Consider the following 18,018-nt stretch of genomic DNA (forward strand, 5'->3'; position numbering starts at 1 on the left):
TGTAGCATATGGTAAGCGGTGGGAAAAATAAGCTGTTTTACATCACTAAAGAGATTGACCAACATAATAGAAGGTTTATAGATAAAAAACATTAAATGGTCATTCATATTTGGGGGTAACAAGCTGATTCTTTTGGGGAATGTATTTGGTGTTTGTGTTTACAGCGTGTTTCTGAATTCCTGCATTTGGATTCAGTGTTTGCTAACCTAAGCTCAGCAAACATTTCAGGCAGGAATTGAGATATTTACTGCTTTACTGCAGTCTCTGTCTCTCTCTCTCTCTCTCTCTCTCTCTCTCTCTCTCTCTCTCATGCACACCTATATCTTGAGTACTGGCACGAGATAAAATAGCAAGGAAAATGAATGTAAAATCTAGAACAAACTTTGTCATTGTTTACCTTGGCATGACTAAACAGTGGATGCCCTGGAGCCAAGACTAAACAAGGAATAAAGAAAGGAGGAAAGCAGGAGGAGAGAGGAGAAATACGAGAGAGAGAGAGGGGGATAGAAATATGTGCTAAATGAGGACAGGAAGGCAAAGGAAGATTAAACGAAAAGAAAATAAAGCAGACTAACGGCAAGTGTGGACTGGACCCAGCTAAATAAATAATCAAGCGGGGGGGACTCATGAATAAAAGATGGAGTGAGGGGTGAATAGTTGCTGATACTGGCATGCTGCACTGCAGGGACACTGCTCTCTCAGTGGAGCAACCCACGCAGAGCCTCTCACAGGCAGATCGCTGTAGATTCATGCCATCCCAACCGTGCCAAACCCAGGGCAGAGGCCGTGCCACCCCAAAGACTGCCAGGCTCCTCTAGAGCTTTTTACTGAAGTGCTGCAGTTTACACACAGCATGCTTAAGCACACTGTGTACTTTCGATATCTACTATTACATATATAAGTATATTTCTCTATATTATGCTATAGTCCCAGTAGTAGTTTTCATTATTTTAAAATGTTCTGAGTGCAGAGTGGAAGATTTCTGGTTCGATTCCCGGTCATGCAGCTTGCCATCAGCTGCCAGAACCCCGAAAGAGCACAATTGACCTTGCTCCCTCTGGGTGGGTAAATGGTGCTCTTTCCCCACATCACTTCTAAGGCGATATCGAACAGCACAAGGCGTCTGTGAGCTGATATATCGGAACCGAGTCGCTGCGCTTTCCTCCGAGCACACTGTGATGCTACTCGGCAAAAATTGGCCTAAGTTTAAATAGGAAGAAAATAGGAAAAATTAACCCCAGTCTCCCACATGTTAGGGTAGCTCGCTGGCAAGTAGTGGTGTTATCCACTGAGCCACACCAACCAATATATTTCTGTTTTTTTTTTTACCTGATATCAATACCTCCATTGTTATCTCCACACATATCCAGTGTAATATTCTTTGTTTCAGGCCAGCCTCTCTTATGGAAGCCCATTCCTGCCATCTAAAATTAACAAAAAAAAAAAAAAAAATACAGCACATGTTTTTCTTCTTATTAAGTAAACTGCTGTACTCTGTACATCTCATTATTTCGAGATGTTAAGTCATTAATTTGAAATAGCATGTCATTATTTTGAGATAGTACGTGATTATTATGAGATACTAAGCCATTTTTTTTAATAGTAAGTCATTATTTTGAGATACTAGGTTCTTTTCTGATACTAAGTCATTATTTTGATATGCTAATTCATTATTTTGAGATACTAAGTGATTATTTTGAAATAGCAAGTCATTATTTGGAGATACTAAGTCATTATTTTGAGATAGCAAGTGTGTTTGCTTTTGTAATGACTTACTATCACAAAATAATGATATAGTATCTGAAAATAAGAGACAGTATCACAAAATAATGACCTAATGTCTCAAAATAATAAGATAGTATCTCAAAATATAGACTTAATATCTCAAAATAATGACTTACTTTCTCAAAACATTGAGATAGTATCTCAAAATGTTGATAGTATCTCAAAATAATGACTTACTATCTCACAAAAATAATGTACTTTCTCAAAATAATGACTTACTATCTCAAATTTCTGAGAAAGTATTTTTTAAAAATTAGATAGCAGGTTATTTAATGATAATAAAAAAAATGCGCTGGATTTTTTTTTTTTTTTTTTTTTTAGGTGTCGGGAATGGGCTTCCATACTCTCATCTCATTGTGGCACTGCTTTACTCCATTAGTTGGCAGATCATCTTTGGACCATTATTGATGCTGATGGCCATAATCGCCCAAACACAAACACACAGCATGCGTGACTGATTCTGTCTCTCCACATGTGAAACTGGGCGTGGTAGGACATCATTGCTAGCGGCTTGCGTACACGGATTTCTCCTGCTGTAGCCCTCCTAGCCCAGTCAATAAGACTTGGCAGTACAAACACTGTTGGATCAGGAGCTTTGTGTGGAGGGGTTTTATTGAGAACAAACAGAGTCCCCTGAGAGAATCAGACATTTCAGGTCCTCCTTTTTCTAAACAAAGCCTTTTATTAAGCAGCACGCCATCTGGAACAGCTGCATAAGGCTTTTTCCGCCGGTTGCCTGTACCTGCTACCGCTTGCTGGCTGCTCATAATGGCCTGGCCCCTGGGCCCCCAGCTTGGGTTGCAAGCGGAGGAAAGCTGGTCTCGAACCCGCATGGATGCAGAGCTTAAACCCCAGAGAGGCCTGCGGCGGAGTGGATTAAACGGCAATCATGTCTGTCGCTGCATGGGCTGTTTAATCTCCAAACTGTCCTAAGGACTCTATTCCGTCCCCACTGTGACGGTGACAAGATTTTCCCTTTTTTTCTTTCTTTTTTCCTCCTGTAGTATTCTTATCTTCCCTACAAACCCCGGTGTAGAATGAGTAAAGGAGGTAATGCTGTGACATTTATTAAAGATTTAGAATGAATACATAATAAGTATATCTTCCATTAAGTAGAAATATACCATATTGCAACCTTCACAATGAAAAAAAACACATATCATGATAATAGCAGATTAAAGGTATATAATGTGAAGAGTTATATGATTTTTTGTATATTATTCTATTAATTAATTTAGTGTCACCACATGGAATAATGAAGCAGTAACAACAAAATCAATATTCAATGGCACATGTCAAAAATGTTTCACTAACGAAAACAGTTCCGCTTCAAGTATGTTTCCTGTTTTCTATGCTATGACAGTTTTCACCCCCAAAAAAATATTAATATGCTGGCTCACTTACAGTATCATAAAATATTGCAATCAAGCATGAACCATAACTAACACCATCCCACTGTCCCGATCCCAATAAAAATACAACAGACAGGATTAAAGCTCTTTTCGCTAACTTTCATGACAGAGAATGTACATGCAGTACAACAGGTTACAGACAGTTTTTGAAGAGACTACCCGCTGGTTGAAATATGTCTAGGAATTCTCCTGGTAACATTGCAAGAGGAGGATGGTCAATGTAATTCTAATGAGGAAAGCCCTGGAAGAAATTGTGGTTGGTGGCTCACCATGTCAGTCAACTTGGGAGCTTCGAAAGTGACAACGTTTAGCTGTGAAATTGCACCACTTGCTGGCTAATGGCAGAACTGAGCTTTTAGGATGAGCAAATGGACTTCAACATGCCAGCAGACTAAAAATGTGTAAGAGACATGAAGACAATTACACCATGCACATTTAAAATAAACTGGTTGATCACATTGATGTGTACTAGACTAGGACATGTTACCTAACTCTTCTTTTTAAAACCAGGAGAGAGGAGATTCAACATGTATCAAAAATAGCCACCTACTAAAAGGTGTGTCACATCATGCTTTTGCTAAACACAGACAGTTCTGTTACATCAGACTTACATTTTTAGACTATGTTATTACCTATATTGGATTTTATTTACTTATTTGACATGATTTAATTATACGTTTAAGTATAATTCCCCTTGTTATATTGTCAAAAATATATTGAAAAACAATAAATTAAATATACAGTACTGTGTAAAAGGCACCTTTGGGAGTTTAATATAGTTATTTCTAGTTCTCATCATATCTAAACCTGGTTTGGTAAATTGGTAAATTTGGTAAATCAGGTGAGCTGCTGATGAAATTGAACATATACACATGCTGGCTGAGGAGCATCCAGGAGTTTTGTCCTTAACAAAACTCTAGTTTCTTCAAAATAGCCACCCTTTGCTCTGATTACTGCTTTGCACACTCTTGGCATTATTCTTTCAATGAGCTTCAAGAGGTGGTCACCTGAAATGGTTTTCCAACAGTCTTGAAGGAAGGAGTTCCCAGAGGTGTTTAGTAGCACTTGTTGCCCCTTTGCCTTCTTCACTCTGTGGTCCAGCTCACCCCAAACCATCTGGATTGGGTTCAGATCCGGTGACTGTGGAGGCCAGGTCATTTTTTGTTAAGTACATAAAACTCCACATGTGTTCATTCATAGCTTTGATGCTTCAGTGAGAATCTACAATGTAAATAGTCATGAAAATAAAGAAAACGCATTGAATGAGAAGGTGTGTCCAAACGTTTGGCCTGTACTGTATGTTTATAAATGGATTAGTGCAATTTGCTTTGGTGCCTAAAACTTTTGCACAGTACTGTACATACACAAATATACACAAATAAAAATACAACAGTAATGTTTGAAAATTTGGATTGGACCATTTTTAGTTTAGGAGTGTTGACAGAAAGTTTTTGGACAGTTCTGGGAAGATTGTGAAAGAATTTAGTCTGGAGCTATGGTGATATATATATATATATATATATATATATATATATATATATATATATATATATATATATATATCGTTCTTGCCAATTCACAGTCCTAAAAAGCTGTGTTTTATGTAAATTTGTATGAACATTTTTATCTCCTTCATCTTTTTCCTCTGCTCGGCTGCTTGGCCTACTGAACGACAGTCAAACTCCATCCACGAACGAACGTGAACTCTCCTTTACCCCTGAAGACACAGGCGGTGTTAGCACACAGACAGAAATGGCCAGAGGCAAAGAAGAGGCGAGAGATAGGGGAAGGCTCTGACTCAGCAAAGCCCTGTGGGAACCCGTCTGGCTGCACTGCCAAAAAACCCCAGCCCTTATGATGCAACCGACAAAGCATGAATGAAACCGTGTGATTATGAGAGAGGATTATTTGACAGCTCTGAAAGTGCTCCTAGTGCGTGAATTATGTATTTTTTTTCCCCCATTGCTCGTCACACGTCCGGGTTCTGGAGACTAGGCCACTTTGAGGTCCACACTGTAAAAAGTGAACAGACAAAAGGGCATATGCTGCTCCTTCATCTACACATGAGCATAAACCGAGCCGGGTTCTGCCCTCAAAACTGCAGGTTATTAAGAGGTCAGGAGCGTGATTTATATTTTATATTATAACTCCTCCTGCCTGCTGTGGCTTTGACAGCGAGCAGGGTGCGCATGTTGGATTCCGAGCCACTGCTGCTGCACCATCAGATCTCAAGGTCCAGTCCATGGTCAGACAACAGAAACGAGCAGGGAGAAGAAAGAAGAAGAGAAGGAGGAAGGGAGAGGAGGAGGAGGAGGAGGAGAGAGGCAGGCAGAGCTGTCAGGGTTTGACTCCTCTTACACAGAGCAAGGAACACCCTTTCACAGCTGAGCGCCGGATCCGGCCTGTCTAGCCTCTTCCACACCAGAGGCATTGACTCCTCTTTCATGGGTCTCGAGCAGCAGTATTTTTAAATCAGTGCTGAAGGCTGGAGATGCTGACATCTCAGAGATTTCCCTACATCAGCTGAGCTTTGTTTCTGTCCTGTTTATTTGTTTGCTTGTTTGCTTGCTTGTTTGTTTGTTTGTTTTGGCTTTGCTAAGATTAGAATGTAAAATGTAAATTCTATGGGGATGCCAATTACAGAACAGAGCATGTAGTATCACTATTGTTTTAAGCTTTGGTTATGTATATTTTGTCTACTTGGTTTTAGAGCTGCACAGTATGCATGAAATACTTGTATATTTATGGCATTTAGCTGAAGCTCTTATACAGAGTGACTTACAAACTTACAAGGTTATCTATTATCTCTCCAATTAGAGAGTTGGGCCAATGTAATGTTAGGAGTGTTGCCCAAGGACTCTTATTGCTATAGCACAACATCAGATGTTCAACAAGACTGGGAATTAAACCCCATTCTCCTACAAGATTTGGTAGTTCACTGGCTGGTAGTGGTGTTATCCATTGTGCCACACCAACCACAACAACTTAAAATAACTTATTGTTATTTTATATTATGTTAAATTACAGTCATGGATGTAGCAGTAAAATGAGACAAAAGAAACCGTTCAATATATTGTAATATATATATTGCGACTGTTAAAATTGAATTTTAGAAAAGCTGTCAAAGTATAAACTACACACATCATATTTATAAAATCTGTGTAAAAAAAGTTTACTTTTTATCCAATCAAAACAGTGGGATCTGACGACAGGGTGCAACACAGTTTTCTAGAGGGCGGGGTTTAAACACAACACAAAATAAACCACTGACTGGCACCAAACTTAACTTGTAAATTAACAATTACAATTTATTACCGTATTTTAAAAAAACCTATAAGGTATAGATTTATTTTTCTATAGTAAAATATCACTATACAATATGATATAATTTTTTCTTTCAACTCTAGTATACATATATTATAATTAGTGTTATTTATTTTTGTTATTTATAGTTTTCTTTTGCATGTGTGTCAACAATTTTGACATTTTGTGACCTTTACTTTCTTAACCTGGAAATAATCAGACTCGAATTAAATTGCTTATACAAAAATAAAATAAACCCATTTTGAGGCCTCTTTCTTATCCCATTAATGGCATTAATAAAAAACATATCATAAGGATATGTGATTTATTTTGGTAGCTATTATTTTATTTTATTTATTTATTATTATTTATTTATTTATTTTAGATCTATTTTTATGTTTTTTTTATCTCTTTTTCTCCTTCTATTTTTTCTGTAGCAGTAGCAGTCTTTTTTTCTTGGTTGTTGTTGCTTTGTTAATAGATTTTAAAATGTTTATAAACAAAACAATTTGACATTAATCAGCCTTTTATTTAAACTTTATTCTTGCTGTGTCAGAAGTTTAAAAAATCTCAGGTACAAATCTCAAGTACAAAACTCTGTAGAGGGCTTTTAATTTGAAATGACAGATGACAGGAATTGGAGACAGGTGCAGAGCTTAATTACTCTGAGCAGTGTTTAGTTTGTTACTGCACCACAAAACACCACTCAGTACTGTTTTAAAAAAACAGTAAAACCTTAAACTAAAGCCATAAACAGACAACAGAAAGCTACAGTTGACCACACGTGAGTGAAATTCACAGAGATAAAGGCAGACAGTTAACAAACATATGATAATTGTGAGTTACTTCAGCTTCCTACTTTAGATACTATTCTAGCTACACCTGTAGCTACAGCTCCTGTCTTTCAGCTGGAAAACAAACAGTTTAGAGGCAGAAGTAAACTGAATAAAATCATACAGAGGTTAGTAAGTGATGCTAAATGTTTTATTTCATATTATTTATGTAAATAGAGTGTAAAAGTGAGCTTTAACCTGTTTTTGTGACCTGTTGCATTAAATACTTTAGGTTTCTCCTGTAATTATACACCTTAAAGGAAGATTTTCCACTATAAGGGAATTACTTAGCTTTAGTGTGTTACATAAAATCCCTCAGAACGTTTACTTAACTAAAGGGACATGTTAAGGGGTTTTACTGCAGTGACTAAGGGTTTACTGCCCTAAAGTCCCACTGTAACCATGACAACGACTCACTTGTGCTAATAACAGCTGTGTTGTTAGCCAGTGTTGCTAACTTACTGATTTTGTTGCTAGATTTATTTTAAGAAAACAGCATGTTTTCTTTTTTGTGTGTTTTGTTGCAAATTACACTAATTAAAGCCTATTGTCCATCAGAATAAAACATTAAACAAGCCAATGAAAAATTTACAGTAGCTTAGCCCCGCCCACTGCATCAGAAACAAACTCGGACATTAGGGTATGGCAGCACCAGAGCCAACAAAGCGAAGTAAGAGCTATTTTTTTTTACTAATTTTACGTGATTTTGAACACTTTTAGCATTTAAATGTTTTATTTAATTGGATTTAAATATTTTTAAGGGAACCGACAGCTAAGGGACTGTATGCACGGCTTTTAATAACTAGCCCCCTTTAGCAGGGTGTTGCCCTCAGACAACAAACATTTTTTTAGTTATTAAACCATTTTTTAATTTTTGCAATGTTCTTTTTTGTCACAAAATGCAACATTTATTTTTGTTGTTTACTTACTTAAACAGTGTTCTTTTTTGCATGTGTCACCTCAGGGCATCATTATGCATCTAGTCCACTTTTTGTTGGGAACAAGCAGTGTTGGTTATTATCTTCCTTCCAAAAATAAAAAAAATCCTGATGTAACACACTCTTGGCAACTCTTTAATTTAATTTAACTTGTATTTTAACATGTTGTTCAAAATTATGTTAGAACTAGTTTTATGGATTATAATATATATAAAACATTTAAATAAAGCATGTCAGTAGTTAAAATTACTGAAATTGAGCTGTAAAAGCCAAATATACACTTTTAAAGGAGCTACTTTTATTTCAAGCACTCCTAAATTCTGTAAATAAGGTGAGATGACTGAACACTCATTCACATACTGTCCTGTGATGCTCTCAGGATGTCCGTATATGTCACTCGGGGACTTGTACAGAGCTTTACACAGCTTTTTTGTTTTTGTGTCTGTTTATTACACATACGTCACTATCTTCTGGTTTAAGGTCTTAGAAAACACTAAAAGCATTTTTTCTCCCATAAGCACACTTATCAATCTTAAGGAAAATAGTTCACTGTTTTATGCAACTGGGCACTGGCATTTATCAGATGTTTTTTTTTTTTTTTCTCCATTATATTTAGAGCTGGCAGTGGAAAGTGGGTGAGCATGCTACTGCTGCTGAAAACAACTCTTGTGGAGACGCTAAGAGGTAAGTTAGTCACCTTTTCCCCCCTTAGTTTAATCAGGGAAGTAATTAAATTGGTTGTATGTATGTATTTATGTATGTATGTATGTATATCCTTAACTGCTAAAACTTTATTTTATAAACTACAAACAGCATTTATCCAAAATTCACAATAAAAATATTGTAATTTCGAGCATTTATATGCAGAAAATGAGAAATGTCTGAAAAAACTCAAATAATAAATCATAATCAAATCAAATCATAAAGTTTTAAGAGTTCAGTAATCAATATTTGATTAATTAACCCTGTTTTTTAAACAGTTTTCTTGCATCTTGGCATGTTCTCCTCCACCAGTCTTACACACTGCTTTTGAATAACTTTTTGCCTTTACTACTGGTGCAAAAATTCAAGCAGTTCAGCTTGCTTTGATGGCTTGTGATCATCCATCTTCCTCTTGATAATAATAATAATAGTAATCCATTGTTGCATTTGTTTCAAAGCTGAGATATATTCAAACTAAATTAACGTTTAATATTTAGCTTGCTGCTCCTTAGTCTTTGATGAAAGAGAGAGAGAGAGAGCAACCCTTTGTTTATTTTTATTGAGAAAAACAATGTTGTGCGTAGGTAATACTGCATATTTAAGTAGTTTTATGTGCATGCTAATAATACACCACATTAGCACCCTCATGATTTAACAGAGTTTTCTGACCTGCATTATTTTTATTCAAATCATATTTTTTTGTATTATTATTATTATTATTATTATTATTATTATTATTATTATTATTATTATTCACTAGTGACTCCCTCTGATTCATGAATATACAAACACCCACATTTGATTTACACAAACACCCACGGTAATAACCCATCTGGAGCTGCGATTGGTCAGAATGTTCACAGCACACACTAAACAAACAAAGCCAAACAAAAACAAATAAAAACACTGAGTAAATAAAGGTCTCATTTGCATTTAATTTGCAAAAACTTATCTATGTGAAAAAAAAATAATAATAATAAAACAATTGTATATTTGTTGCTGGCTTATACAGTATCAAAGTAATATTGGACTGTTGCCTAACCCCCTCTCTACTCTCTATAAGTACTGATAATCTTATTGTTATGCTTAAATACGTATATAGTTGCTAAGATACGAATATTTATCATGATACAATTAAATACTGTCATATTGCCCAGCTCTAGATACAGTTATATATACAGAACAATGCATTTTATACTGACCTTAAGGAATAAACTGTAGCACCTTCTCCACATAAATTAACATATACTGTATACTAATGTTAGACGTTTTAACACCTGTGTAATAAATACATGGTGATCTTCTCTAAGCTATCTTTCTAAATAACACAGATCACACCCTAAAGGCAAACTATTTATAACTGACATTAAAGGTTTGCCTGTCATTGCTTGTCATTAAGTACTCTTCTGATAATTTGTGACCTTATTTTTTTTTCTCCTCGCTGTGAATGAACTGTCCCTTGTTGAAAGCATTTATTAGCAAGTAGGAAATGAAGTCTTCTGGTTCAATAAATCACTTGCATATCTAATTATTTCATTTGCTACGTTTACTTCGTGTCAAATGAGATGCTTCATTAGGCTGTGTTAAAAGCACGGGTCCCCTCTGGTTTCCCATAAGTGTGCTCTCCTAGTAAATGATCATTGTGTTAATTTGAAACACGCTGCCTAATGGAAACACTTTACAAAAACACTTAAACACAACTGCTTTAATACTTAAACCCAGCAACATATGTTCTCTATTGACAAGCTGCACTGCGCAAGAGGTGGTGTTGTATTGGGTTGTGTAGTAAATAAATATTTGTATTGTTGTTACACAATTAAGTATGTAACATATTTGTAACATATTTCTGAATGCTTACATAATCTCAGGAAAATAGAAAAAATGACATGCATCAATATTAAAATTTAAATTTAAATTAAAATGTTTGAAATTGTTGTAGCAGAAACCTTTTTTTGCCGTTTTTAATTTATTTTGACACTCTTTTTTTTTTAGCATTGAATAAATTACATAGCCTGAATGTAATTGTAATTGTGACAAATTACAGTTTGCACACCTAACATTGTTTATACCCCAGCAAACAAACCAACAAAGCACACTACATTTATTCCAGCAGTGCTATTCTAATCATAAATTTACATCAGTAGAGCCCTTCTACTAAAATAGCCAGTCTTTTGATAAGAAAATGCTAAGGCTAATAGTCCTTAACTAACATTACTATCCTAGCCCTGTACAGCACATCATTTTAAGATAAAAAAAAACTTTTGTGGGAAGATACAAGTTGTAAACTGATACAAAGCATGATAATGATGCTAAACATTTCTGTGTTATTGTTGTGAGTGAAGCTTAAAAATTAACTTGCCTAATGTCAAATGTCAGTTCCAAGCAGGAAAGTTAGATATGTTATATAGCAAGAAAAAGTTTTAGCATGTTGTGTTAAAAAAAAAAAAAAAAACATGCAAACATAGAATATTTTGTGTGGTATTAGTTTAGGCAGACTGTGTTTGTCTATTGTTGTGACTTAAATGAAGATCAGAACACATTTAATGACCAATTTATGCAGAAATCTGAGTAATCCCAAAGAGTTCACATACTTTCTTTGCAACTGTATATTTAAGTGATTCGTATAACCGATATAATCAGTAAATTACAGTAACTGTATTTGTACAATTGGTCACTCAGTTTTGCTTACGTGTAATGCCTTTCCAATTCCATACAGATCCATACAGACTGTGGACTGTTGTACCCAATAACAGCTGAAGGGCAACCCTAAAAACACCCCTGTTTGTATTTTGAAGTTGCTGCATGTTTCTTTCACTTCTAACAAGTAAGTGTACCTCTCTAAACTCTCTTTAAGTTTTATGTTTGGATTTTTATTTTCCCTATTCTTTTGTATTGCACCATTTAGAACAAACCCAATACACAAGATCATCTGCCTATATGCCTGTCACATACACACACACACAAAGTAAAAACAATGCAAAAACACATAATCATCTGCCTATTAACCTGTCACACGCACACATAGAAAGTGAAAAAAAAATGATTTAACAAATTATTTCAACTTATTTAAATGACTACACCATTAAAAATCTCATACAGTATATTATGGGTTATTATGGCTACAGTGGCTACAACGAAAGACTTATTCTTATGGTGTAAAGTGTGTAGTAAAGGTTTGGATTTACGAGTGGTTCCTAAAATTTTAACCTCAACACAATATTGCGTAACACTTGAGGAGCACAACACAAATCAAGCATCCACAATTAATTATTGGCATTTTATTATTTTTCCTATAGAATTGTTGTTGTTCGTATTTAGGATTATTGCTTAAAAAAAAAAAAAAACGTAAAATAACTATAATAACACAATTTAACCTGTAATATGCATGTTCCATTTCATATATATATATATATATATTTATTTTTTTCTATTATGTTTATTGAGCTGATTTGTCTACACCCTTTTCTTCACTCTTCACACACATTTAGTCACTGTCACTGTTACAGACCGCTGCAATGACATCCTTCTTTAATGAATCCAGCGCAAAGAGTCTTTATTGAAAATGACAATTCGGTCTGTTGAAATATTGCCCTGTTTTCTGTGCGGCTCCCATGATCTGCTAATTAGCCGTGATTAACAAGTTGATTTACTTGACGTGAAGGACAGTGATCACAAACTATCATGACGCCCATTATCATGCAGCAATAACAGCTGTTTACCGAGCACATCCTGGTTTTGCAGTTAATTGGACAAAGGGAAATAGTCACGCACAAAGCTTGGTTGAGCAAGTCAGTTTGTGTTTAGATCCACACCTAGTCCAGCAGATGGGGAAGAGTTATGTAATGGACAGAGAGAGAGTATACAGAGCGTGAAGTTTAAACATAGCATCCCTGCTAATCATCTCCATAAGGCTCTCATGGTTGCTTCTGGTTAATGTTTCATGTACAAGTGCCCTGATATCCAGAAATGGATTGAGAAACCTAAACCCATTATAGACATGGAGATAAAATATATAGACTCAACTTTTATTAACAAAATGTTTCCAAAAAGTGACGAGACAGCAGGTTAAAAACTTGAACAACTTCTAAATCTTCAATGGAATTTACTGAAAAATCCAGTATCTATCAGCACAGAACAAGGAATTTATAAAAAAAAGCCTATTCTTCGCTTGACCAGTCCCTGTCTCTGGCGCTGGCATGAATACAAGCAGCCCAAAGCATCAGCTATGGCTCAGCAAGTAGAACAATAAGAACAATAAGAACTGCTACTGCTGTTTTTTCAAAAACTGAAAAAGTCCAGGTTATTCTACCGCTCAGGCTCAAGATCGGTTATGTGTTATCTCTTCAGTTCCACCCCAGAGGTCCTAGCAAATGGGCTGTATTGACCTTGATACCAATGAGGAAAGAATTGTTCTCATTACTGGAAATGGACAGATATTTTTGCAGACATTGTACATTACTTTTGGAATTTGAACACTTAAAATATTGATGAATGTGTAAATTCCCATATGGATCTGCCCTGTGGAGCTCAAAACTGATCCAGAACTAGAAACTCCATCATTTTAGGTGCATTTCCTTCAGATTTTTGATCGTTGTTGCTGTATTTTTGGCCATGGTTAAATGTGTTCTGCGTTCTTTTAGAATTTGATGATGCTTTTGAACTCTGCTATGTCCTGACACTCCCTGTACTGGGCTGAGAGATGCACTCTCAAGAGGGGAATCTGGTTAGTGTTATGATATTTGCTCTACTGTACTGTACTAGTAGATCTACTCTTGAGAAGGGTATCCAGTTAGTGTTGTTTGTGGCTAGCAAGTATGCATGCTTCAAAGTTTCATTTACCTATTGAACAAGGACAGTGAAGTGCAGTTTGACTAAAGAGCCTCTAAAATTATGTCTGATCAGTTCCTCAAAAAATTGGAAATCTTTCAAGAGAAATATTGCCTTCATGAAGCCAAAAATGACAAATACAAAACAAAGCTCAGGCAGACAAACACATAAAATACTGCATACCATTTTCAAGGAATAGTATGTGACTTAAAATGGCAGTTTATGTGGACAAGAAGCTAAAATATTTGCCCTACTATCAAGCAATTGTTAATGAAATCCCATATGATGGCATAGCTATCCATGATCAGCGCTCCAGAGAGTTAACTGGCCTTACTCTCTCTGGATTCTTACATACATATATGTATTTATTTAGTATAAATAAGAAAGCGATGTTTAACTTAAATGTCACATGTTGAAGGTGAAAATAACAGCTAGTCTTGAAGCTTTTGACTAATGAGGATTACTCGAAGCCCCGAGTGAGCAATGTTTGTCAGCTGACATGCCCTAATCACGAGTGTTTCACTTCCGACGGAGCCGAATTTAATTAGTTTCAGCCTTGTTTTTGCTTTAACCCCTGGTGTTGTTCATATGTTTCTATTGTACAACATCATCTTGTGTCTTCAAGCAGAAAACACCCAGAAGGAAGCTCTGCGCAGAAATCCTGCATTACCAGTGACTGCTCAATAGGGCCCTGATCCGATTTGCATGATTATAGGGTGTGGTGGGGTTGGCAGGGGGGTGGCTGAAGAGAAAACAAATCTTTTTGCTCCTGAGGCAGTGACAAGCTCCTTCATAGGGAGACGATAAAGAAGCTGATTGAATTGTACTTTTGAGGCGCAGGAGTAAATGAAGGCATTGGAGCGTTGATTTGAGAGCGCTTAGCGGTGAGTCTTAAATAGGGCTCAGTGGAGTGGCACGCGGGGCGCTTAGTCAGAGAACAGCTTCACGAGGTGCAGGAGGAGGAGGAGGAGGAGGAGAGGGCACGTCTTCATCCTTTTAGTGCCTGTGGCCTGATGCCGTTTAACACTTGGGTGGCTGCCATTTATGACTTGGCAAGGGGGAGCAAGTCTGTAGCCATATCCAGCTGAGGCATTGAACACAGTAATGCAAAGTGTGTGTCTGTGTGTGGAGGGAACAAGAATAAGCATAAAATTTGCATTAGCAACCTGTGTATTTGGAATATAAATACATTCCGATTAAGCAAATAGAGTAAAACACCAAAAATAACAGATGGAAGAGTAAAAAGAGGAAAGCTTATCCATAATACTCAACACTCTTCAATAACAGACCTTTATCTCAACTACACCTGGCTAGCCTTGACAGAGCCTGCAGAGTTACACTTAGTTAAATATGCTGGTAATGTTGCTACCTACCAATATATCCTAACACCGAAACAGTAGAGTGCGTTTTGTTCTCTAGGCCAACATAACTAAGAATATTAAAAATGGCCTTCTGCATTATTTTATCACACATTAGCCAGCCAGCAATTCAGAATTAGTGCCTTAATTCAGTAAATTCTTGGTGTGTACATGTATTACTCTTTCATTTACATTAGCTTCATCAGGCAGCCTCATACTATTTCAGGATTTGCACAATCTGTACTACATATACTTTGACATCTCAGCCTACACAAACTAAACCTAAACTTAACTTACTACCCCTTAACCTAAACCTAAAATTACCCTAAATTTATCCTAAACCTTAACATAAACTAAAATTACCCTACACCTCAACCTAAACTTAACCGACTATCCCTCAACCTAAACATAAACTACCTACACCTCAACCCACAAATTAAGCTAACCAACACATCAACCTAAACTTAACCTACTACCCCTCAACCTAAACCTGAACATAATCTAAATTTGAAGTGGCAGTCTGTATTATTTTGTTTCTAAATTGAAAGCAAAAGCATTTCTAAGTGGAAAAGTGACAAAATCATTGTACCATTCTAAAAATTAATTAAAAAAAATAGGGTGTTGTGTCGCTTTTCTGGGAGAGTTCTTCTGGCCACGTCACGCATCTTTACGCACTTACGTCACACGTACAGCCTCTAAAAGAGAATTCGGCTCAGTTTTACTGAACGTGAGCTGCTGGTGGAGCAATGGAGACTTCAGAAGGGGTAACTCAGAGCTCAGTCGCTCATTCACTCATAGTAAAACCAAAGTGTGTAGTTGAAGTGAAGTTTCTGAATGATCACACTTTCTCTCTCTGACTGAACAGAACTTGGAATCGAATTCATCCACTCTGAAAGATAACCACATCACACCCGTCCAGGGGCACCATGCAAATGGGCAGAAATTAACCTCCCTTAGCTGATCTTAAGTATGTTTACATGCACTTCATAATCTGATTACTACAGAACATCTGATTTTCTCAGTAATCCCATCAACGTGTTTACATAAAATTGCGTAATCATATAATGAGTCCAGCAATAATCACTTCAAGCTACAATATGATCATATATAAGATTATTATTAGAAGAATATTTCTGGTACCATAGCCTGTTTTCATGCATGCACAAACTTCAAAATTCAAGAATAATCTGAGTAAGAGTATACATGCACTGAGAAAAACACTCACTGAGCTTATGAGATTTCTTAACCTGACTTTAAGACCTTTTCTCAGATCTAACAAACCGGAATATGCAGTTTACATGAACACTTGATAACTGCAGTCACTGATAAGCTACTGCATGTAAATGCAGTTATTGTCTCTTTAAGAAACATACCTTTTGTATGTGAGCAGTTAAATGTGAGTGAGATATAAACCAGCTTCATGAGCAAAATTGCATTAGTTCTGTTCATGAGCCTTGGGGTGGCCAGTGATTATAAACTTCACTGTTTAATTTTCTGACGTGTGCATTGTTGGTGTGTGAATGGCTCTTAAGAAGCAGATGAGCTTAATTAACTGCCTTTGTTATTGTGGAGCTCCTGTTAAAATTGCTGGTGGGAGAACTCTTGGACGGGGGAGAGTTGACTGAAATTTGGCATTCACAATGGGGTGCTCATAAAATGTGTTTAACTCTGATGGTGGGAGTCAGGCTTTTACAGAGTTTGCTTTTCTGATGTGTCAGGTACAGCCATGGAACAAAACCCAGCTAAACTACAGTTTAGTGCAGTGCCCACAATTGTAGATAATTCTCTTAAATCTTAAAGGACCAGTCTGCATATTATATTTTCTGTAGTAACTCATAAAACAACCTGAATGTGTCATAAAAAATTGGGGAAACATGCTAAGTAAGCACGGCAACACATGAGGTTCTTCTTTATTGATCCTCTCTGTTACATAGCCAATTATCATTTCCACAGTGCGGGTTTCCAGGTACGGAACACAACAATAGACAAATACACAAAAAGACTACGTTTGATAACATGTTTGATAGTTGGAGACAACTTAGATCCCAGAAGGATGACAAGATATCAAAACTGGCTAATTTTCTCCTAAACATGTAAGTATTGAGCTTCAGCTAAGGTTGGATAACATTAGCACCTAGCCACTAATTTATCACAACACTTGTAATTATAGACATTTTAAGTCTCATTTTGAGTCTCATGATCATACTCAGTAGTCCACATGCAGTTTGGTTATTAAAGCAGAGTATTTGAGATAGGTTAAGTGATGCAGACTAATGTTGACTAATGCAGTTATGCTATAACATGTTAATCTGAAGTGTTATCAATTACAATGCAGGAGTAGATGGACCAAAACCATAGCTGTTTACTATCTTCCCAGTTACGTACGTGAAATAATAATATTATAATAATAATATCATAACATTATTATAATGTTTCTCACATTGCCTTATCAGCTAGATGTGTAGTAACTTAGTAACTCTATGGAAATGTTAAATGTAACTTTCACAAAACAAAAAAACAAAATGTTTAAAAATGTTAAATAAAAATGTTCTAAAAACATCAGGAATACTTGACAGTTTAAACATTTAAAGCTACATTCTACTACATTCTACTAACAAAAAAAAAAGATGAAGAAATATATTCATCAGTAACTAAACGTTTTACACTTTTTTACTTAACTTTTGGTACAACTATGAATAGTGCTGGGCAATATATTATAAAAAATGTATTCAAAATGCTGTGTTTTTGGTGCTATTTTTCTTAAGCATATTGAGAAATGAGTGTCTTAGACATGTCATACAGCCAGATTCTTGAACTTGCCTTGCTCTCGTCCATGTAGGATCAGTGCCCTCAAACCTGG

The 18,018-nt window shown here is 36.1% G+C and overlaps 1 protein-coding gene and 1 long non-coding RNA gene across 3 annotated transcripts in view; one reads left to right on the forward strand and one right to left on the reverse strand.

The window, feature by feature from the left end:
* Positions 1–18,018, reverse strand: part of LOC103025909 (cadherin-12) — a 292,081-nt gene that overhangs the window by 195,293 nt on the left and 78,770 nt on the right. The window lies entirely within an intron of this gene.
* LOC111192637 (uncharacterized) lies at positions 7,008–11,871 on the forward strand. 2 transcript variants are annotated; one of them, XR_002650047.2, is made up of 3 exons: positions 7,008–7,284; positions 8,888–8,955; positions 11,690–11,871. It is a non-coding gene; the product is annotated as an uncharacterized LOC111192637 (long non-coding RNA). The 2 variants fall into 2 exon arrangements; XR_002650045.2 differs by lacking the exon at positions 7,008–7,284 and adding an exon at positions 7,752–8,003.

The sequence above is a fragment of the Astyanax mexicanus genome, chromosome 15 (genome assembly GCF_023375975.1).
Source record: "Astyanax mexicanus isolate ESR-SI-001 chromosome 15, AstMex3_surface, whole genome shotgun sequence".
Taxonomy (NCBI): domain Eukaryota; kingdom Metazoa; phylum Chordata; class Actinopteri; order Characiformes; family Acestrorhamphidae; genus Astyanax; species Astyanax mexicanus.